Here is a 24,058-nt window from a genome sequence, read left to right as displayed (position 1 = left end):
GCTCTCAAGGCAGTATTGCATTTTTGCAGTTCATACTTGAGGAAGCAAATACTTAGATCAGCTCCTCTGATTTTGATGTAATGATATGAACTCAGTAATACACAGTTTCAAACTGGAAAATGCATGAGCTCTGTACCAGACTTTGGAGCAGGTTGGGAAAAGGATCACCCTTGCCAAAAGATATCCCTGTTTGTAATGGGTATTGATGTTTGTTTTTAAAATGAGTAATTATGCTGAAGCTTATAGAAACTTTATCTTTTTAAAAGTTATGATCTATAGTGGTAATTTATTATACGCTTAGCAATATAGGATTGAAAAGGCTTCCTGGTTTATCAAGTCTCATCCCCCTCTATCATGGGCAGTCATGTCATGTAAGCACATTCATAAACTCATCAAATGTCATCTGTCTTCATTGTTCTCTTTTTGGCTATGAACACAGGTTCCTAAAGCCCGAGGCAGAATAGATTCAATCTTTGCAGGTTATTCCAAGCTGTGTAGATTGAGCCGATAGCAAACCGAACTGACGTTCAGGGTTTGGGCAGCCAAGACAGGCAGAAGCCTACACTTGTCCAGGCCAGGAGCCTGGGGGTGCTTACATGCACTACCCCCATGACCAGGTGCCTAAGGCTGGTATACCCAGCCCAGGCCTGATGGGCTGCTGGACACCCATCCTCCCCCCTCAGTCAGCCACAGAGAGGGGAGATTCAGCAGAAAATCCTTCCCAGCCCTTACCTCTGAGGAGGGGTTGGGATGGGGAGAGGGAATGCAACACCCGTCCTCCCCACTTAGTCAGCCACAGGGAGGGGAGATTCAACAGAAAATCCTTCCCAGCCCTTACCTCTGAAGGGGAGTTGGGGTGGGGAGAGGGAATGCAACACCTGGCACTGGCCCTCCCAGCTAAGATTTGCCTGGCATGGGAAAAGCCCCCATTGGGGGCAGCTCTCCCCCTTGGTAGCCTGGATAGCAGGGCTCTCATTTACTCAGCACTGTCCCCTCCCCAGACCCATGCCTGTGGGGGTAAGGGACCACACAAACCCAGCCCAGCATTGGCTCTCTTCCTCCCCCTCCTGCCCCAGCTGGATTTTCCTGGTGTGGGGGAAAGATACCACTGGAGCTTTTCACTCCCCTATAGCCCAGCTACCTGGGCTGGAATCAATTTAGCCCCAGACCCTACTGTGAGAGGTGGGGACCAAATGGACTGGCCCAGCCGGGCACTGCCCCCCCCCCTCCAGCCAGTGTCTGCCCTTGGTGGGAGGAGGGAAGCCCCTGTTGGGGGCTTTTCGTTCCCCTGAAGACTGGCTCACTGGGCTGGAATTGGATCAACTCTACCCCCTCCTCAGTACCTCTTGGGTGGGGTAGAAGGAGAATGCATTGTCCTGGCCTGATTACCCGCCCCCCCATCCAGGGTCTGCCTGGCGTGGGGGTGGGGGGAAGCTCCTCCACTAAGGGTGTTTTCTACTCTTCAGCTCAGCTCACTGGGCTAGGATTAGCTCAGTCCTGTCCTCTTCTCAGCCTCCACATGGGGAGGCGGAGGGGGTGCAAACACACTGGTCCAACTGGTCACCAGGCCCCCTAGCTGGGGTCTGCCCAGCCCAGGGTGGTGAGAGCCCCCACAACAGCCCTCAAGCCAGGTGGGGCTGGGGAGCGGGCAGGGCTGAGCTGATCCCAGTACAGCTCATTGGGCTATGGAGTTATGAAAAGCCACCAGTGGGGGCTTTCAAGGTCTTGTGCCAGGCAGACTCTGGCTGAGGGAGTCAGTGACAGCCTGGGCATTCCCTTCCCTGCCCCCACCACCTCTCACAGGTGGGGAGTAGTGGTAACAGGGTGGGGCTGAGCCCATGCCAGGCTGACAAGCTAGATGGTGGGCGAGTCAAAAGCCCCCAGTGGGGTCTTCCCTCCCTCTGTGCCTGGCAAACCTGGCTCTGGGAGCCCAGTCCTAGGCTGGGCTTGTGCGTCGTCCCCCCCCCCCCCCAACTTCCCTCTCCTGTCATCGGGTGGGGGGCTAGGGAAGGGGTGGGACTGAGCCAATCTGAGCTTGGCTCACCCCTGTGGGAGCAAAAAGTGGTGGGGGTGTTCCCCCTGCACTGAGCAGACCCAGGCTCTCAAGGTGAGGGCTGGGCCACTGCTGTATTCCTCCTGCTCTGTACCACCCCTTCCCTTCGCAGGCTGGGGGGGGGGTAGGGCTGAGCTGAAAAAAAGTTCCTACTTCTGGGCAAAAAGCTCCTACTGCTGGGGCTTTCCTTCCCTGTGTCCTGTACAAGGGGGTAAAGGGGTCTTTTCCTTTGCCCTCCCTGCCTTGTTCTTCCTGCCAGGCTGGCAGGTGCTGGAAGGGAGCAGAGGCTTTAGTGCTTCAGCTCTGATAGCTGGGGGAGGAGCCAGCCCTGCTTGCTGAACCAGACAGCACAGTCCAGGACTGCAAAACATTCTGGGATGCTGGAAGACTGAAAGTTAACTTGAATAAGGAGGGTAAGGACAAACTGAGTTCAGATTAATTCATTCCCCCCTTGGCAGGGCAAAATAGAAGGGCTTGGGCAAAGCTCCATGCTGGCACAACTCATCTGTTTCTAGTAGGCAAGCCAGCTTATTTAAAGCCAGTTTATGTTTTTAAAATACCCTGTACTCTGCAGTATATACACATACTTCGTACACCCCAAATAAAGAGATGAGAAGGAGGAAATGTGTAGCCAAGGCATGCTGAAATCATCAGTGATGCCTGTGGGAAATTGTGAAGAAAGACAGAGACAGGATTTGAAACTTGAGAGGACAGCTGATGGTGAACAGATAGCAATTTGGGAGATAGAAAGGAGAGGAGAAAGGAGTCAAATGTTTTACTGTGTAGATGAGCTTAAATGTTTTTTAAAGATTAAAATCAACCCATGCAAATGCTTGCTGTCAGAAAGCTTTTATGACAACTCCTGAAAAAGGACCTCTACATATTCTAAATAACTGCTTCAAATGACTCCATTGCTAAGTGGAGAAAGATCTCTTTTGCATGTTATGGGAATGACAATCAGTTGTTTGTCAATTAATCAGTATTCCTTAGATAAGCATAATTAGCATTCGCTATGGTCCTAACTGCTTGCACGTGGCCTGTATTCCTTCCAAAAGTGCAAAGCACAGTGGCAACGTGCATGGGGGTGCGTGTGCACCCCCTGACCAGCCACGTTTGCTGCTTAGGTGATGGGCAGGTGGGAGTGCTGGTGTCCCCCTTGCAAGTGCTGGCCGATCGCTGCAGCTGCTTCTGGGAGTGGCTGCAGTGATTGCAGCAATTGGCCATTGCAGGATTGGCTGCATGGGGACCTCCCTCCCTGCCCCGCTCCATTTGGCAGGACTGGTGGGACTAATTGCAGGAAGGGCACATGTCCTCCCTGACTAAGGCAGCACCAGTTGGCCATGGCAAAACATATATATGCACACATATGTAAACTATGTGTATGTGTATAAAAGATATGGCAACTCACTTGCATCACTCTTCCCTAGTAAATGTATGATAATCTTTTTATGCATAAACTGCATGCTTCCATTTGGAATATGTTCAGAGATTCTACAAATATAATGGAAAAGGCCTATGTTATCGCAAAAACTGAAGAAGCAGGGTTTCAATTTATTGAAAAAAAAGTTTTGAATGAAGTTATAAAACACAGTTATTGAAACATTTTTTATTAATGAATGTACTTGTTTTGATGAAAACATCTTGAACAGTGCCGTGATTTCGTTTTCTCTGTGAAAAATGTTCAGTTTCTAGTTGTCTTCTTTTAATTTGTGTCAACTAACAGGTGCTACCTATCATATACTAATAATCCATCTTTGTTCAAAATAAGACAAGCCCAGGCCATGAAGATGCTGTCTGTATCTGCATACAGGGTTCAGTTCCAACCTTGTGATTTTTTTACATACTCAGTGAGATTATGCAGAATAATCACTAACTGAATAGATTCAGGGCCACCCAGTCTACAACTTCTCATGTAGAGAGAAAAACTTGGAAATGCAATCTTGAAAACTTGTAAGAATTATAAATCTGTCATCATCATCAGCCCCTCAGTATGAGAATGACAGTTTTTGGTAAAGAGGTAAGTCATTGGTGAATCTGTAGATGACTTAAGAGGCCCATCTTCATGTACAACTGCAAACATGGCAAATAGTTCAGGGACGAAGGAGTAGATCCTGGTGATGTCAGGTTACAGCATGCGCGCTCTCTCTTTCTCTCGCTCTCTCTCGTCTGCCGCAATAGTGATGCCACAGGAAATTATCAATGCCTTGTGGTGCATTGCTGCACCACTGGGGAAAATTCAGTGCTCGAGTCTCTAAGGTATTAATTTTAATAGCATATTTCTTCAGATTGGCCTTCAAGGTATATCCTTGAATATTTGCTTTTGCTTACCTCTGGAGCTGTGACTATCAGTGAGTTGGGAGTATAAGGACCTGTTCTCGGAGATGCTCATCAGGTATCCTTATGACATGTCCTGTGCAATGGAGCTGGTGCTGTTTAAACATGGTTTCAATGTTGGTGGTGTTTTCTTGATGCAGAATGCTGGCAGTCTTTCTTCTGTCTTTCCAGTTGATATAAAGGATTTTCTGAAGACATTGCTGATGATAATGTTTGAAAGCTTTCAGATGTTTCTAATATGTCATCTGAGTTTCACACTTGTACAATAGGGTAGGGATGACAACAGCCTGGTATACAAGAAATTAAATTTGGGTCCTGCTGTCATGGAGTGTTTGTACACATGACAGAGGTTTAGTCCCCTAAGCTGAAACAGTGGGTTTTTAATTACAAAGATTAAAAACCCACCACTTCAATTAAGGAGATTCTGTCTATATTGCAAGGGGACTGATCCTTTTTTGTAGAGCCTGCCTGCATCTCCCACGGGGGGTGGGGGGGCAGGGCAAGCTACCGGAAGGCCATGCAACTGTGGGGGCCCTGGTCCTTCCTTCCACGGCAGTGGTGCCCCCCTGGGGCTGGCTGGGTGGGCTGCTAGCAGGCGGGTAGTGCCCTAGCTTGGGCTTGGGGATCAGTTGAATTGGTCTGGGTGCTGTGTATGAGCTAGAGTAGCACCCACCCACTAGCAGCTGACCTGGGGTGTGCTGCCATGTGGAGGGAATGACCAGCACCCACCAGCAGCTCTCCCGCCGGCTATGGGAGAGGTGGGCAGGCTCTGAGGAAAAAAAGGGATCCAGGCCACTCACTACTTTTTTTTGTTTTGTTTTGTTTTGTTTTTCTTTTGTTTTTTTCCTGAGCAGAGCCTGCCTGTGTGAACTGCTTCTGCGTTGCACAGCCCCTGAGCTGTAGCAGCCCCAGTCCTTCTCTCCATGGTAGCAGCACCTCCCAGGGCCACCCAGGTTGGTTGCTAGCTTCATGTGTGCTGTCCCAGCTTGTAGGCAGCACCTGCAGGATTAAACTGTTCCTTGAGCCCATGTGCTGGAAGCCCGCTGGGTGCTGATCCCCAGGTGGGCTCAGGGAAGAGTTAGATGCAGTGGGTGCTGCCTGCAAGCTGCGACGGCACCTGTCCAGCTAGTGCCCCATCTGGGTGACCCTGGCGGTGCTGCCGCCCTGGAGGGAAGGACCGGGTCCCCCCTGCAACTCAGGGGCTGTGTGACCTGATGGCAGCTTTCATGGGCAGGCTCCGCCAGGGAAAAAATAAAAAAGCAGTGAGGAGCCCGATCCTTTTTTCTCTCTTTTTTTTTTTTTGTCCCCATCACTGAGCCTGCTTGTCACTTGTGGCTGGGGGGGGTGAGCTGCCGATGGGCCCTGCACTGTGGGGGGCTCCTATCCTTCCCTCTGCAGCAGCCCCTCCGGGGTCTGTTGGGTGGACTGCTAGCAGGTGGGTGCTGCCCCAGCTTGGAGGGAGTACTCAGCCCGATCCAGCTGTCCCCTGAGCCCGAGTTGGGCCCATTAGAATTCTACCTGGCCAACCCCGGGGGGCGCAGCCACTGTGGAGGGAAGGACCGAGGCCCCCTGCAGCTCAGGAGCCACTTGGCCTGGCAGCAGCTTGCCCCCTGACCGTGAGAGATGCAGGCAGGCTCTGCGGAAAAAAGAAGAGGATTGGGCCCCTCTGTGCCTTTAGCCCACCTTTCCTGTGGTGTGGGAGGAGTTGGGGCGAGCTGTCAAAAGGCTGCAATGTTACAAATAGCTACATTGCAAACTAAACTACATGTGGGTGTGGTTTAGTTTGCAATTTAACAAACTCATTTAAATTGTACATGTGTGAGGTTTCTTTTACAGTGTGATGCAGTTAAACTGCAAAAACGGTCGATTTTCATCGTGTGTACAAGCACCCATGATCATCAAAGACACAATTTCAGAAATGTCCAAAAGCAGCACTAGCAGATTTTATTCAGTATAGAATGTTGCCTGTCTACTTTTGGGGAACATTGGCTACCTGTGTAGTGGAAACAGCCAATTGGTTTGGGGTGGCTTGGTAAAGTATCTTGTTTTTTGTGAAGTTGACAGTGTGTCCAAGCATTTCATATGCTTCACAGAAGCAGTCAAGGGTGACTTGGAGCTCTTCAATTGAGTGGGAACACATCACAGTCGTCAACATATTGAAGATCAGTAATTGCAGTGTTGGTTATCTAGGGTTTGGAACATAACTGGTCGATGTTAAAGAGATTCTTGTCTATGCAATACTGGATCCTGACTCCAGATGGAAGCAGCATGATGTGGCATAGCAGCTATATAAATGGAAAAGCATTGGTATAATCAATGTCAACCGATGTCCATTGATTGAATCAAAGGTCTTAGGTCAGTGAAGGCCATGTAAAGATTCCAGTGTGGTTCACAGCACTTCTCCTGCAGCTGTCTTGTAACAAAGATCATTGTACCTCTGAGTGGTCTGAAACCACATTGGAATTTGGTATAATCTCCTCAGTGAGAAACATGAGTCTATTGAGTGGAATGCCGGTGAGGGTTTTTCTAGCTATGGACAGAAGTGCAATACCATGGTAACTGCTGTATTCCAATTTATCTCCTTTCTTGAATATGGTACAGGAAATGTATGGATGTTTCCAGATTTTCAGAAAAATAACTTGTAGTTGGTAAGAGAGCTATTTTCCACTTTTACTTTTATATTTCAGCTGTTATTCCATTAGAACACCTTGGAGCTTAGAGCTAGAATTGAAAATGACCTGGATAGACTAGAGAAATGGTTTGCAATCAGTCAGATGAAATTCAACAAGGAAAAGTACAATGTCTGTCCTTTGGGACAGAACCACTATATGAACAAATATAGACCAGTAATGATTGGGTAGGCTGAAGCACTGCAGAGGAGCTGGAGGTTAAAGTAGACCATAAGCTGAATATGAGCCAACAACATGCTCTTGTTGCAAAACTGTCCAACAGCATACTGGGTTGAATTAACAGGAGTGGTACTTGCAGATTGAGAGAAGGGATTCTCCTACTCTGTCAGCAATGGTGAGGCTTCATCTGGAATACTTTGTCCACTTTTGGTTTCTACGCTTCAAGATGGACAACTGATGTGGACAGTTTGGAAAGAGTCCATCATGGGTCATGTCTACATATGCTTTTATGTGCACTTAAACTTAATGCATGTTTGCCTAATGTGCATTTACCTAATGCTCATTAAGGTGATTTAGGCACGCATCTACACATGCATGCCTAATGCGCATTAACGCGGGTGTGTGGACTGACTTGGGGCGAAAGTTAGTCTTAAGTCAATGGGCACACACCATGGTAATGACTTTTAGTACATCTACATGTTCACTAATGTAATTTAGCTATTCATGCCTAAATTTGATACCTGCTTTATGCAGGTACGAATAGCCTAAAATCACTGTTTTAAGGCTCGTTAAAAGCATGCATGTGTAGACCCACACCTTTAATGCACCTTCACAATGGCTACTGCACCTTAAATAGGCATGCACAGACACATCCATAATGCAGCAAAATTATTAGGGGTCTTGGAGGCAAGAGTTTTATGAGGAAAATCTGAAAAAGCCTAGGGGTCTTTTGTCTGGAGAAGAGAAGACTGAGGTGGGATTTGATAACAGTCTTTAAATACCTGAAGGCTGATTTACAGAAAGGATGGAGACAGGTTTTTCTCTGTGCCATAAGGGACTCAGAGCAAAGTCCTCAAGCTAAAGAAGAGGAAATTTAGGTTGAAAGTGAAGAGGAATTTTTTAACTGCTTAGACTGGATCAAGAGCACCTGTTGCCCACCTGCAACTTATAGACATATTTCCAGAGATATATTCTAGATGTTTCCAGAGATCTACTTAACATTATTTTGATTTTCTAATCTGATTTTTTCATTTCAGTGTGTAGGGGTGACATGGGTCCCCAGGTGTGCTGGGGCCAGATCTGGGTGTTTTGGCTGGGCAGAGGCAGTGCAGTGCCCACCGTGGCCCATGGATCAACACTGTACCACTTATTTGGCCTGGGGGCCAAACAGTCAAGCACCACTGTCATAAGATATTACAAAACAGATATAATCAGACCTATGGGTAGAAGAGGCATTCAGTTGCTTAGTCAAGGTGTTGTGCACGTGCATGTGTGTGTTTAAGTACCTGGAAGTGATTTATAAGATAATTTCATACTCTATTGTAACTATTTGTGGCATATTCTTTAATTTCCTTAATTTGAACCTCGGGAGCAGAAGTTGTGAATTACTTTGTTTATGTTGGTTTTGGGTGGCATTTTGTCTTCAGAAAGTTACTGATGAGAAAATCCTTCTTATATATCTTCTTGTAGACTAGAATTACATACCTACAAGGTGAAGGGCTGATATTTTATGTTTGTAATCTTTTCCTGCCATTTGATAACACATCTCCTGAAAAATGAATTTTATGCTGGCCTTAAAAATGCATGCATGCCTCAAGTTAAAGTTAACTATGGTACTGTGTTTGGTCTTTAGTTATAGAACTTGAGCTACTGAAGAATAGTAATTGCTTGTTGCTTTTAATAGTTATTTTGCACAATTAGGGTTTTTTTTACTAATTTGGTGTTTATCTTCATTGTCATGGAATGGCTCAGAGGAGAGGACAATGATCAGATGTGATTGTATCTACTGATATGAGAGGCACTTGACTATTCCTGTCTCTCAAGAGTTGTTGTCCATCCTCTGGTTACCATATTGAAGACTCTTTTTTTTTACTATTATTATTGTTATTCTCCTGCTTTTTCACACAGAGCAAAATGGCAACTATAATGAGTAATGTCAAAGCTCATAAGCATTCATTTTAATCGTCAACACCATTTAAGTTGGGGGGGGGGTTCAAATAAAGCTTTATGACTGTTTTAGTACATATGTGGAGAAAGGAAGTATTTCTGTCTAATATTCAGGTTTAATCATAATTCTTTTTGTGGTTTTTTGGCATGAGGAGGCTTAGGACCCCTAAGTAGAAGTAGATGTTGGCACATGAAGCAGATCAACTGTTCCAGGATGTGTCCCAGCACAGCTGATCCACTCCATTGGGTAAACCTACCACACCCGTTGTGCTGCCTCTTGAACTTGCAAGACAACAGACAATGGATAATCTCTGGGGCACATGTCTGGAGGCAGGGATCCCCCCCCCAACTTTCCCTGTTTCCAGAGATGTACCATGAAGATCCTGGGGTGCACCTCTGGAAGCAGCGAAAGCTGGGAAAGTGTTCCAGGGGTTTCAGGGGCATAATGCTGTATGGAAATTCCCAAGGCACATAGGACTAAGTCCTGCAAGCCCTGTAAGCACCTGCCTGGGGCAGCTGGAGAGTGCAAGCAGCTTCCCCCCCTCTCCCCCCTCCCCCCCCAAAAAATATCCAAACAAAAACGAATATATGTCCACTGCAATAAAGCAGTATGAATTATTACTATCTTTCGTCACAGGCACATTGTGACAGATGTCTGTTTGCTTTCAGTATGTGCTGCCATTGAAGTTTTAATAGTGGCATCAAGTTGACAAAAGGCAATGTCTGTTCCACCCTTAGTTAGAGGACATGTCTTTATTTGGGATAATGTAGGAGGCTTGGGGCTAATGTAAAGGCACTTGGCAGTGAGACCCACCTGCTGAGCCCTCAGGCCTCCCTAACTTCTTGGCTCTTCTCAGTCTCACCTTGATGTTAGAGGCTGGGTAGCTCCTTTTGATGCCTCCCCCTAAGTACAATCCTTCAGGATTATCTTCTCCCAAACAGTCCTCAGGGCTGTTCACTCTTCCACTGTTGTTTAGGTCTGCTTTTATGGGCCATTGTAGCCCTACCAGCCCTATCATCTATCCCTGTGGCTACACCCATGCCTCCCAGGTATTATTCTAACATCATTCAGTGGGCCCTTTGGCCCTGGCTGGATATCAGTTCACATTCAGCCTACTTGACCCTGACAGGGCTGCTGCCTCTCTTTCTACCAGGATTCTGTCCTTTCTAGCGTTCCCAGTATAGGGTGTTTTCCAGGCATCCCTTGTAGTTTCCAATCCACCTCTTTTGCTCCAACCCAAGACTCTGGTCAACAAGAAACAAAATATCAATCAGCCAGTTTTAAACTCCATCTCAAACCACATCTGAAGTTTCTTTACTACTGCCAAACACTACCCTAACTATCTGGCTTCTCCCCAGCCTCCAGGGTACTTTCCTATGTCTACAACTTTATTTTAGCAGCCTGTCAGGAGCTGCTTTCCTTGCAGAGGTCCAGGTCAGACTGCTGGCTGAGGCTCAGGAACTAGGGTTTATACTACTTAAGTCTCACCCCTTCCCGTCAGGTGCTTCCCTGACCAGCTGCAGATGCATCTCCCTGGCTTAGCAGACAGGCTGCTCTCATCCGCTGCCACCCACCTCCCAGCTCTGCATTCTCCCCTCAACTGCTTCTCTGGGTTCAACCTATTGCAGAGCTCCCAACTAGTCACCTATAGCTTTCGGGTTTGTGCTTTTATGGTTCTCCGGCTGCTTACCTGCTGGAAGCTGGCCCTTGCTTAGCTTCTCTTTCCTTGTTAAAGTGGCAGGGAAATCTGCCTTATCATTGGTTGATTTGACTAAGGAGTGGGACCTTACTGTCCTGGCACTGGGCTCAGGAGGAAGATGAAGATGGTTCATACAGGCCCTAAGAGCCACTGTTATGGACCAGAACTTGTTTGTTCTAGAACGGAATAAAATTCATAACACAAAGATGAACCCTGACTATTTAAACACAAGTAAACTCAGATTCTTTCCTATGTTATGCCCATTTTGTGCATAGGCAACTAAAGGAGATGTAATGTTAGAAAAATGGGATTAATCCACTCCCTATTTCTGAGTTTAGCACAGTGTAGTTTGGTGGGAGGGAGTGTGAGTTCTGTTTTTGTGACCCTGAGCTGCTATAATACCATGAGCAATTGGCATAGCTTAGAGCAGCTGGCTCTGGTTGCACACAGCATTTTCACTGACTTGCACCTTGCTTTCCTCAGCTGTGTCTAAACAATGGGGAAAGACTTTTGTCTTAATAAAGTTCATCAAGTTAATTCATCCCTTTTGAAGGGATTTCATTCTTTCACAAGTCTGTCAGTGTGTGGCATATGTGTGTAAGAGTGAGAGCATGCATGCACATGTGTGTTTCATGTCTTTTTTGAAGTGATTGTTGTTATGAACTATTCATAGATTCATAGATGTTAGGGTCGGAAGGGACCTCAATAGATCATCGAGTCCGACCCCCTGCATAGGCAGGAAAGAGTGTTGGGTTTAGATGACCCCAGCTAGATGCCTATCTAACCTCCTCTTGAAGACCCCCAGGGTAGGGGAGAGCACCACCTCCCTTGGGAGCCCGTTCCAGACCTTGGCCACTTGAACTGTGAAGAAGTTCTTCCTAATGTCCAGTCTAAATCTGCTCACTGCTAGCTTATGGACATTATTTCTTGTAACTCCCAGGGGTGCCTTGGTGAGTAAAGCCTCACCAATTTTCTTCTGTGCTCCCATGATGAAATTATAGGCAGCCACAAGATCACCTCTCAACCTTCTCTTGCGGAGGCTGAAGAGGTCCAGGTGCCCTAGTCCTCTCCTCATAGGGCTTGGCCTGCAAGCCCTTAACCATACGAGTGGCCCTTCTCTGGACCCTCTCCAGGTTATCCACATCCCTCTTGAAGCGCGGTGTCCAAAATTGCACACAGTATTCCAACTGCGGTTTGACCAGCACCCAAAGAGGGGAATTATCACCTCCTTGGTTCTGTTCGTCGTGCATCTGCTTTTCTGATGACTTCGTCACACTGACGACTCATGTTCATCTTGGAGTCCACTAGGACTAAAGTATCTGTTTCATATGAGGCTGTGAAAAGGCTTAAGTGACCGTTTGTGTACATGGAAAGGGAGGAGGAGGATTACTTATGTTGTAGTTCATCTGAGTTTACTGCCAAGATGCTGTGTTGAAATCAACATACAGCTGTATTCCAGTCTGAAGCCAGTCTTGGAGGAGGCAGCTGTGACAGTGGTTTCACATAGTACATTTACTTGCAGGGAGAACAGACAAAATCTTAGGTTGTGATGGATATGGATTTGGATCTTTGGATGGCATTTTCAAAGTGTCCTAATTTGGTATTCTGCAAATAATAAATCCTAGGCATTTGTTCTTTTCTGTAGAGAATATGGGCTAAAGAGAAACTAATTTTATTTCCATTGGCTCATTTCTTGCCCAGTTGTATAACATGAATCTTGGGTTGTTTGCTGCTCATTCTATAATTTGAAGGCAGTATTGTGAAATTAATTGTGAATTAATTGTGAATTCTGCCTGCCTGCTTTACCTTATCTTTTTTTCTGCTTTTATAGTTGTCTCATTCTTTTTAGCATCAGCAGCATATCTGAAAATTTAGTTTAAAAAAAGAGAGAGAGAAACGTGGGCATGGCAAGTGTATCAGTGCAAAAACACTGAGAGTTGTACTCACGTGACATTATAAAATGTAAATATAAATGAAAGTGATGGAAGGATGTGATAGGTTTAGGTAAGTTTTTAGATTTGTCTTTAAGTTGGCTGGACACTAAACCATCTACAACTTTCTCTGTTAAAGAGATTCTAGAAAAGTATCATAGATGGCTGTAGAAAACCATCTACAGACTTCTGTCTCACTGGAGATTCTTACAGTTAAATAGACATCTGTCAGGGATTTGTCTAGTTTTGCCTAACCTAGATGACCTTGTAAGGTCCCTTCTGTCTCTCCTTTTATGTAGTTTTGTGGCATGTGGGACTAGTGAGATGCATGCAAATGATTTTGGAAAATTCTCTTGGATTTGTTTTCCTGGTAGAAAAACTTAACAGGAAAACTTACAGACATTTGAAAACTGAGCCCTGAAGAGAAGAGACTTATATAGTGCTGATATTGTGCAGCTAGAGGGGCTCTTTGCAGACATCTTTGTATGCTCTTCAGGCTCCCTGGTCTACTTGGCAACAGATGGCAGCATTGCACAGGGCAGCCCTGTTTGACTGACCAAGAATGGTCAGGGTCGGCCTGCATTTCTCTGCAGCTCAGGGTAGGGATTGTGAAGGGGATGTGTCCTGTTCAGCTAGCGCAGTAGAGGGGGAAGCTATAAAGCACTCTTGGATGCTGGAGGACTGTGTTGTGGCTTCTCTCTGAAGAGAATGTGTACAGGATAAATTCTTCCAGGAGTGATTTAACCCTGGTGGTTCCAGGTTATTTTTCTCGCACAGTGGCCATTATTGCTCTGGGAGAAAATTCCCAAACATCTGTATATTTGCGGTTTCTCCTGAGAGAACAGTGACTCTCCCAGAAGAAATTGAATACATGTACATGGTGTTAATAACAAATATATTTCCTTGGTGGGTGGAGACAATGCCCCAGAAATAGACCTTAAACTCCTTTAAACTGTGATCTCGCTGGTCTTTATAGGAGTTGTAATTGGCAGATATTATAATGCCTGGATCTCCACTGCAAATTATTGATCCATTAGAATAAAAGACAGATGTTAAGTGTTTAACATTTGTTCTTACTTGGTAGCCTTTATTTTATACTACTTCCATCCTTTATTTAGCCTCTAAATCTCTTGGATCAGAAAACATCTTACAGAAGATCCATGAATGGACTCACATTTTTGGTCTTTGCACTGTTTCTACTACACGACTTTTCATTGTTCTTTGAATCTCAATCTCACCTTTTGTGATATCTAAGCTGTTGTGCACACAGCCTCTGCAGCCCAAAATGTTGATTCAGTCTATCAGAGGAAGCCGATGTGGGTGGGCCCGTGTAAAGCTGTAACTACTTCCAGATGCGGTGAATAAGTAAGGATCCAAAAGTCGCCATGATCATTTTAAATTTTTTTTTTTACATTTTTGGTGTTATGCCTTATCCAAATGGTTCCCAATTTACGTTTCATAGATTTCATAGACGTTAGGGCTAGAAGAGACCTCAGAAGATCATCGAGTTCAGCCCCCTTCCCAAAGAGCAGGAAGTCAGCTGGGGTCATAGGATCCCAGCAAGATAAGCATCCATTTTCTTCTTGAAGGTGTTCAATGTAGCTGCTTGAACCACCTCTGATGGCAGGCTATTCTAGACCTTGGGGGCTTGGACAGTAAATAAATTCTTCCTTAAGTCCATCCTGAAACGGTCTTGCAGTAGTTTATAACCATTCGGCCTTGTCATCCCTTGGAGTGCTCTGGTGAACAAATGTTCCTTCAGATACTGGTGGTTACCCCTGAGCCTGTGCTTTTCCAGGCTGAAGAGCCCCATAGCTCTCAGCTTGTCATTGTAAGGTCTGTTTTCCTGACCTCTGATCATGTGCGTGGCTCTTCTCTGGATTCTCTCAAGCTTCTCCACATCCTTTTTCAATTGTGGGGCCCAAAACTGGATGCAGTACTCCAGCTACGGCCTTACCAAGGCTGAGTACAAGGGGACAATGACGTCCCAGGATTTGCTTGAGAAGCATTTATGGATGCAAGCCAGTGTTTTGGTTGCTTTACTAGCCACAGCATTGCATTGAAGGCTCATGTTCATCTTGTGGTGAATGATGACCCCCAAGTCTCTTTCTTCCATAGTGCAAGCCAGCGTAGTACTGCCGAGCCTATAAGGATGCTGCAGGTTTTTCCTCCCAAGGTGCAGAACCTTGCATTTTTCAGTGTTAAACACCATCAGGTTCTTGTCCACCGGTTTGCTGAGCCTGTCCAAATCAGCCTGGATAGCCCTCCTGTCTTCACGTGTGGATTGCCCTCCTGTCTTCAGCTTTGCCCCAAAGTTTGGTGTCATCGGCAAACTTGGCCAGTCCGCTTCTGACTCCAATGTCCACATCATTAATGAAGATGTTGAACAATATAGGTCCAAGGACAGAGCCTTGGGGGACCCCACTGGTCACAGGGCACCATGACGATTGACTTCTGTCAGTTACCACCCTCTGGATCTGACCACGGAGCCAATTTCCTAGCCAGTGGATCATGCTGGAACCAAGGCCATGATTGGCCAGTTTCGCCAAGAGGTGATCATGGGATATCAGATCGAAGGCTTTTCTGAAGTCAAGATATATGACATCGATCTCTTGTCCCTTGTCCAGGTGATAGGTCACCTGGTCATAAAAGGAAATGAGATTGGTCAAGCAAGACCTACCCGCAACAAACCCATGCTGGTAAGGATGGCCTATTTAATAAACTTTTCTAAGATCTTCCCCGGGATAGAGGTCAGGCTGATGAGCCTATAGTTTGCCGGATCCACTTTCCTCCCTTTCTTGAAGATAGGCACCACATTGGACTTCTTCCAGTCTTCAGGCACTTCACCAGAGCGCCAGGTGTTCTCAAAGACCCGTTGCAGAGGCTCAGCTATGATGCTCGCCAGCCCCTTTGGTACCCTGGGGTGTAGATTGTCAGGGCTGGCTGACTTGAAGTTATCCAGCCTCTCAAGGTGTTCCTTCACGAGGTCAGTACTGATGGAGGGCAGGGAATCTCCCTCACCTTGACCTCCCTGTCCCGTAGTGGGCATGGGCATCCCATGGGACTGATGAAAGACCAACGCAAAGTACCCATTTAATAGGTTGGCTTTTTCCTGGGTGTCAGTTGTCCCATCTGGTTCAGCAGGGGTCCAGTGTTGCCATTACTTTTCCTCCGGCTCCCCACATATCTGAAAAAGGACTTTTTATTGTCCTTGATACTCGAAGCTAGTTGGCCTTTGACATAAAAAATATAGGAGAAATAGGTGTAACTCAGTAATAACATGCATAGTTTCTTTATATATGTTTCACATTCCTCAAATTTTTTCAGAGCATGGAGCATATATTAGGAACTCAGAATATGGCCCTGGAAAAGATTTGCTTGGCTTATGAATGGTCTCCCCTCTCATTCACAAAGGCATGATACTCTTGTGAACACTACAGTAGTTGCTTACATGTAAAAATAAAATTAGGAATACAGTTCAACAACTGGATGTAAAGAGGGGATCCAGCCCCAATGGGCAGTGAGATTTCTCCAAACTGCTATTTGGGAACTACTCTGTCCTGTTTTACATTGTCAGAGCTCTTTGTTTGCACCAACTGTGAGCCTTCTTATCTTTTATTCTGCTAAAGTGCCTGCCAGAATCACTTGTTATGACTCTGTTTGGAGGACTAGCAGAATAGGCATTTTTACCTCCTGCGGGATTCTCCGGTGGAGAATTTTTTAACTAAAATGGATCTAGCAAATGTAGTAGTCCCATGATTCTTCATTGGATTTAAATACCTGTTGGAAAAAGAGGTGTAAGCAGCAGGGTCCCCTTGAGTGATTGTGAGACGGTAGAAGAATTTTTATTAACATTTACTGACCAGTTCTAGTAACAATATTACTAACTTTGCAATATAAATACGGAGCTGCCTAACTCCTCCAGCTTTAAATCTCAAGAGATGTGCAGTGTGAAAACAACAAGGAATAGGGTGTTTCTTAACTAGCAGATTTTAAAGATGTCAGATTTCGAAGCTTTCACCCAAGTGTTTGATTTACTGTACTGAAAATTCTCTGGGGCCCTGTCAGCAGAAAACCCTGCCTCACAGCATTACTTAAGCATTCAAATGGAAGTAATTATGTTTTCATGGTTTCTAAATTAGCTCAGCAAAATTATTTGGACCTTTCACAAGGGAGATCCATTTTATTATGTCAACAAAATTTTTATGTATTAAGTAAAAAATTGTTCAGACATTCTTCCACATCTTTGTTTTCAGGCAGCTTTCATTGAGATTTCAAGGGGTGTTTTTCTTTTTTTATCATAATGTAAGCATTTCATTCATTTTTAGCTGTATGTTGATCGTTACAATTTTAGACATAGTATTTAAGATTTTTAAAGAGATCTTACTTAACTGCTGAACTAATAGGTTTAATTACATTAAAACTTTGCTCTAAGTGGAATCACTTTTGTTCTTGTTCAAAGCACAATTTGTCATGCACTCTCTGGCTACAAAACAAACTTGTTTCTGTGTCTATTCTGACCCTAACCAGTTCTGCTTCAAGCACATCTGGAGCTGATCAAGTGTTTCTTAAAAAATGAAATTAGAGAACAAACAGAACCTCCACAAACAAAGCAAATAAATTCAGTTAGGATTCTTGCAAACCACTTAACATTTCCAGGTTAAAGGTGTTCTTAGAGGTGAAAACTCTCAGACCCTTCTCTGCCTTAGTCCTTTCCCTAAAATTCCTTCTTAAGTAGTTTCCCCTTCAATTAGTTTATTCACTTGTAATATAGAAGTGATGCCACATCTGTAAAATATAGACCAGAATATCCACCATCAAGGTTTCAGAAAATGGAGTGGAGAAAAACAGCATGAAAAGCAGAGCTCATTTCATTCCCAAGCTGAAGCACTGGCTGGTTTTTATGTTGTCATCTGTCATGACTGCAGTCCCTTCTGTATAGTCCCGCAAGGCAGTTCGCAACACCAGGTATTGGAATTGACCTGTGCAGAAGCTCAAGCTTTGGGTAATTAAGCTATCAAGAGCAGGTTGGTTGGTTTGTTTTTTGAGGGGGGAGGAAGGGGTGTTGTTTATTGTGGGGGTTAGCTGAACAGAAAAGCATTGCGAGTTGAGTGCTCTGTTAAAGTCATAAAGCCAATCATATATCATTGTCGGTCATGGAACCTGCTTTCAGAGATTTGATTTTAGCTGCTGTTAAATGATGCAAAATGAAGTCTAGCAAGGGAAATACAGTCGGTGAGAAACTATATTTTTGTTGTAATCTTAGTAGTGTATGAGCATGCTATTAACATACATTTTGCCTAGGTGAATTTTATGTTCTCCCAAAGGGGAAAAAAAAAGGTTCCTTAAGGGGAAGATTATTTTATCATTATTTAGCCCCCTCGTCATGTTCATCATTTAAATTCCTATATAAAACAGTTATTTGTATCTCAGAGGTAACTTGTACAATAATACTGTGTGTACTCCTCACTCTTCAGTAATGCATACTAATGCTGTCTAGGCCTAACAACTTCAACAAATACATCTATTGAGCACTCCAGTACTGGTGATTGATACAATATGTATACTGTCTTCTGGAAATATGGGATCACAGTAGAGGTTTCATGCTGTTCTTAGGAAGCTTGATATTTTCCTTTACTCCCTCAAATGAATATACATTTGTTAATTTAATTTCAAGAACCAAATCAGTTCCAAATTCTATTGGGCGAAGCTCAATAGTCAAGTTCCAAATTTTAATTGAGCAGAACTCAATTGTACAAGTCTGTGTGGTTCTACCGCTGTGCAACTATCTTCCCTCCCAGTCCCATCAGGTTTCAGATACTTCCCAAATCCATAACAGGCATCCTACGTGTAAGCCCCAAGCTTGGAGACCTTGGGGTTTGGATGCCCCCTAGTCTTGCTTGCTCCTACCCAAAAGGCCAAGGAGCAAGCCAGAGGGAAAGCGAGAATGGAATCCCCCATTACCACAAAATTGTGCAATCAAGTTTCCTGCATTTGAGGAAGCTTACAGGAGATCAGCCTGTCCAGAGTGCAAGGGGCAAGCTTCAGCATATAACTACACTTGATCACCTGAGAGGATCATGGGATCTCCCCTGTGTGATAGAGCAATGCTCAGACTTTGATTTACCAGGACTCATGAAGCATGCTGTAGTCTTGACCCTTCCCATGCTCTGTGCTGAGGTTGAGGGACAGCACCGACCTCCTGGACCTCAATTTACCTTGAGACAGTACACTCTGGCTCATATTTCAGGGCCTACGACCCTGGTCCAAAGCCTGTTTTGGGCTTCTATCCCTTTTTATTTCTAGTGCCTTATTTTGTCATCCTTCAACTTACCCACTTTTCTTTTGCTTTAGAAAAAATCCTTAACCTCTTGGGAGTTGGAGGTACATACTAAATTTTCATCTTTGCAATGAGGTATTGCCATCTTGTGCATGGTACTCTTTGGCCATTTTGTTTTCTCTTCCATGGCCAATTATAGTTGCTGCTGAATTGCATATTCATCTGAGGCACTGACTCCAACACTGATATCAAGCTGTTAGTCACCTTCAGTCACTGGCAAATAAATGCCATAGGTATTTCTTTGACCTCCTTCTCAGAGGTTAGTTTGGAAGTGCCATTGTTTCCTTCTACTCCAGTACTGAGTTTGCTGGTTCTGGTTTTCCTCAGATGAAAGGTCTCATGCTCTTGGGCATAATCTATCCTATGATTGCTGCAACAGCATGTCCTTTGCTGACTCCTGTATTTACTGTGGCACTGAGCAACTTCAGGATTTCTTTATGATGAATACTGCCGACCTTATCAGTTTACGTTGGGCCCATCTTTGGCTCTAGTAGTCATGACAGTCTCTTTGGAAGTTGTTTTATTAGAGTCTGTATTCAGTTCTGACTATAAACATGGCACCACTTTGTCCCCATATCTGTCTGTCAGCAGTTTGGGTACTAAATGGCTACTTGGGTACTCCAGAGTAACCTCTCAGACCGCCTCTATTCTGACATAATCACAACATTGATGGCTTTTTTTCTGGCAATAAGGCCCTTGGCTTTCCCCTGTCATTAGGTACAGGACAAACTGTTCAACTTCTATCTCCTCAGTTTTGACTTCACAGGTTCTACCATGTCAATTGCTTTTTCCATCACCACATCAGGAGGATTTTATGATCTGAGTTTGAGACTTGTTTTTCATTTGTTGTCATTCTTATCCTTTCATCATCTCATCAAATGGATAGTTTCTGTGGTTTTGGAGACCTGATGCAATGTGTGGTTTGCAGCTGAGGAGTCTTTCAGGTCTATGTTCCTGTGTATAGCACCAACATTTCAGATTTTGCTAGAGGAAATAAATGAATCTGTTCATAGGCAGGTTGACATACTGCTGGACTCTGGCTCTGCCGAAATAGCCTTGCTTTATGAATAAGGCATTGATAGACCTGGCTAACTAATGTGAAAAACTCCTGCCTCTTTCTCTGTGACTGAAGGGAGAACAAAGTATGAAATACCTCCCTAGGGCCTGAGTAATGTCATAACCTCTTGGACCTTCCTCTCAGATGGTAGTTCAGTAGCTAAGAAGGCCAAATGGCTTTGCTCCACTGGTAGAGAAAAGGAGCACAAGAAGGTTGACCTCTTCAGTCTCAAGACCTGTGCTGGTAGAAGGGTGAAATGCTTTTCACATTGAGTGACTGTAAAGTTGGCTTAACTCTGGAAGAGCAAGGTTTAGGGAAGCTGAGTTGCTGAGTGAGACAGAATTTGGTGACTTTGCAGGGGAACTTGGGATGTCCTCCAGGATACTTTATCTGAATAGTTAGTATTCAGAGAACTTAGATCTTGCTTACTCTTGTTGTTGAGGTAATTGCCGATAATTGTCTTTTTCATAGAGAGGCAGAGTAAATAGTATGTTGTACTATATCCAAAGGTCACTTCATCAGAAGTGTGAAAACAACGCTGAGATCTTACTGTGGTATGGCATGACAAAACATGTAGGGCTTTGATTGCAGGATGCTGGGCATAGAGAACAATTAGTTGGACTTTCTTTCAGATGATAATACATTTTAAGATCTAGCAAAACTCACTGTACAGCTGAAGTAAAGAAACTGCTGTCAGAGAGGTTTTTTCCCTGAGACCTTCTTGAGAATCTGGACAATTAAACCAAGTAAATGTATCGATTTACCTTTTGAAGCATTCACAGAATCAGTCATAGGAGGTAAGGCACAGGATGGTTCCTGATCATGGAAAAGGGAAGGCATTAAATAGGGATCACTGACAAAGGTGTCCCTGGAGTAGGAAACCTTGCACTTCCTCCTGATGTCCCATACAGATACAACAATTTCTAATTTACAGAATTTAACTGGAAAACCGAGTCCTTGACCTCAGGGCTGGGAACATGCACCTAAGGCTTCTAGAAGCTATCTACATTGCTGAATGTGTGGGTTTGTTCATACACTGATCAAGTGTGAGTGAGTGAGGCTCAGAAAGCATGAGCTTTCTGTCACAGTGGTTCTAGGTTCAGAAAGGATCTGCTTTTAGCATGCCCTATTTTTCCAAACATGATCATGATGGGGCTTATTTCTTTGATTGCCAGTCCTGTACTGGGTAGGGAGGCAGTACAGACAGCCCTTGTATGATGTGTGCTTACTTTAATGAGCATTTAATCAATGCTTTGCTTTATCTTCCTTGGCTGATATGTGGGCCCATGTCTTGTTTGCTGCACCATTTTCACATGCTATTCTAAGGACAGAATTATTCATTTCCTCCCGTTTCCCACCCCCCAGGGTAGTCTGCCCATGGCATATACATGCTTTACTAACCATGAATTAACATATTTTCAAATCACCCCTGGCAGATGAAAGGGATATCATCATCATCCTCATTTTGCAAATACAAAAGTGTGCACTAATTTTGGGAAGTTCAATATGCAACACTTGGCATGGTTTTTCAGAGTAGTGATCACTCAATAGTTCCAGAGCAAGGGTTTCAGTGACTTCAGTTGCCAGTTGCTCAGCATCTGTGCATCTGTATAAATGACTCATCAAGCATCTCATAAGAACTCTGTGGCAGAAGCAGGTTAGAATCTAGTTCCTCAGGATAACTTTCAACTTCCCTGTCTTTTGAAGCCATCCTTTCTTTTCAGGTATCCCCGTTGTAGCCATATTGGTCTAGAGGCAAAATGAATCCATGAAAAGGAATCAAAAGAGGCAAAAGGAAACAAAACTTGGGGCAGAGGTGATCTCTCTTATTAGACCGACTAGATATTTGCGAAAAAAAATCTTTTTTGGCAAGGTTTCGGGCACAGGTACCCTTCATCATGTACAGGAAAGTGTAAAGATTGTAAAAGTTATCTTATGCATGATGAAGGGTATCTGTGCCCTAAACCTTGCCAATAAAGATTTTTTTTTTTTTCAAATATCTAGTTGGTCTAATAAAAGAGATCACCTCTGTCATGAGTCTTGATCCTTTCTTTTCAGTATTTTACTGTCGCCTGTACGCCGTCTCACTTCTCCAACAAATGAGGCAGGGATTCAGCAAACCGCCTTCTTCACCACAGAACCCTGATTTATAGAGGGGGCAGAGTCTCAGAGTCCAGCTTGGCCTGTGTGCTGAATGAGATGGGTTTCTGTGAAAAGATACTGCATGTGATCATGGAATTAAACTGTATCATAAAGACAGTAAATTATGGCTGTGTGGGCAGTAGTGTTTTCTGGTAGCGATGGTGATCTAAATGAATCTTTCTGTTACAAAAGTAACTTTCTTAATCTCTGTGGCAGTCTTGCATCCCATTTTTGCATGGCTGTGGACTTAATGATATAATAGGTCTTATTTTTTCACCAGTAGCATTTTACCAGTGTTATCAAACAAAAGAACATGAGCAAAATGTTTATAGAGAGCTTTATTATTGTACCAAGATAAACCTTGTCGAAGTCCAGATACAACTCTTTGGATCAAGGCACTTTTCCACCTATCTATTTTTAACAGGTATATTTTAGAATGAGCGACTCTACATGAGGAAGAAATACACAAGCTTGTTAAAATTAGTCTTCAATATTTTAAATAGCCAACTTCATCTCTTCCTGGAATATGAACAATTTCTCTTTAGTTGTCAGTGTTAGTCAGGCAATTTTCATTTTTTTCATTCATTTCACGAATTAATAGAAACTTAGCTGTAATTTTTAAGGATACACTGTCCTAGGACAGAATTTGGTAAGCACATAGGCTGTATCCAGCCAGCCTATGAAGAGGGCTGATCTAGCACAAGGATTTGAAGACATAGTGTTGCACTGTGCTGTCCTTCCCCTCCTTTGTACTCCCCTGCACTGCAGAGCCTGCTGCTCTGCCGCATATGTGCTTACCCACACGGGAGAGGGAGTGTGGTGGGATCAGCAACACGGGTGAGATCAGGACGTTAGTCTCTCTGGGGTGCTGAGACTTGCAGCCCATGGCTTCAAAAGGTTGCTGACCTTTGTCCTAAAAGTACAAATATTTTTCATTCCCACACCTACTGCTGCTGCATATACTTAAATAACACAACAGAGTTGTAGTTATTTGTAGCTCTAAAATTTCATCATCTCCATATTCTGAATGATGCAGTCTTTCTCTAAGGCTCTTCATGTTTCTCTCCTGTTTTAATTGTCCTTCCCAGCTCTTCTACCTTTTACAGTTACCTTGTTCCTGTGTTCTCATTCTTGTAACTTTTCCATTGTTACCCTGTACTTCCCCTACTCTCCATTTTAATATCTCCTCTGATCCCCTTCCTGCGTTTCTTTTTCTTTTTTTGACCTCAGGTTTTATTTAGTTCCTCTATCCCCTCAAGTCTCAAGGGCAATACCAACATCTATCTAAATCACTCTTAAACTAGTGCATTTCAACTACATGATCACTTGTCTCTTACTCCATGGTCACTTCCCATGATTCATAGATTCATAGATGTTAGGGTCAGAAGGGACCTCAATAGATCATCGAGTCCGACCCCCTTCATAAGCAGGAAAGAGTGCTGGGTCTAGATGACCCCAGCTACATGCATATCCAACCTCCTCTTGAAGACCCCCAGGGTAGGGGAGAGCACCACCTCCCTTGGGAGCCCATTCCAGACCTTGGCCACTTGAACTGTTAAGAAGTTCTTCCTAATGTCCAATCTAAATCTGCTGTCTGCTAGCTTATGGCCATTGTTTCTTGTAACCCCTGGGGGCGCCTGGGTGAATAAATACTCACCAATTCCCTTCTGTGCCCCGTGATGTTAATGTACTCATATCAACAAGC

The 24,058-nt window shown here is 44.3% G+C and overlaps 1 protein-coding gene across 5 annotated transcripts in view; it reads left to right on the top strand.

Annotated features, from left to right (window-relative positions):
- PTPRK (protein tyrosine phosphatase receptor type K) overlaps window positions 1-24,058 on the top strand; it is a 621,814-nt gene that overhangs the window by 254,119 nt on the left and 343,637 nt on the right. The window lies entirely within an intron of this gene.

The sequence above is a fragment of the Alligator mississippiensis genome, chromosome 1, assembly GCF_030867095.1.
Source record: "Alligator mississippiensis isolate rAllMis1 chromosome 1, rAllMis1, whole genome shotgun sequence".
Classification (NCBI taxonomy): domain Eukaryota; kingdom Metazoa; phylum Chordata; order Crocodylia; family Alligatoridae; genus Alligator; species Alligator mississippiensis.
Note: the sequence above shows the minus strand (reverse complement) of the source record. Positions and strands in the feature narration are given on the sequence as shown.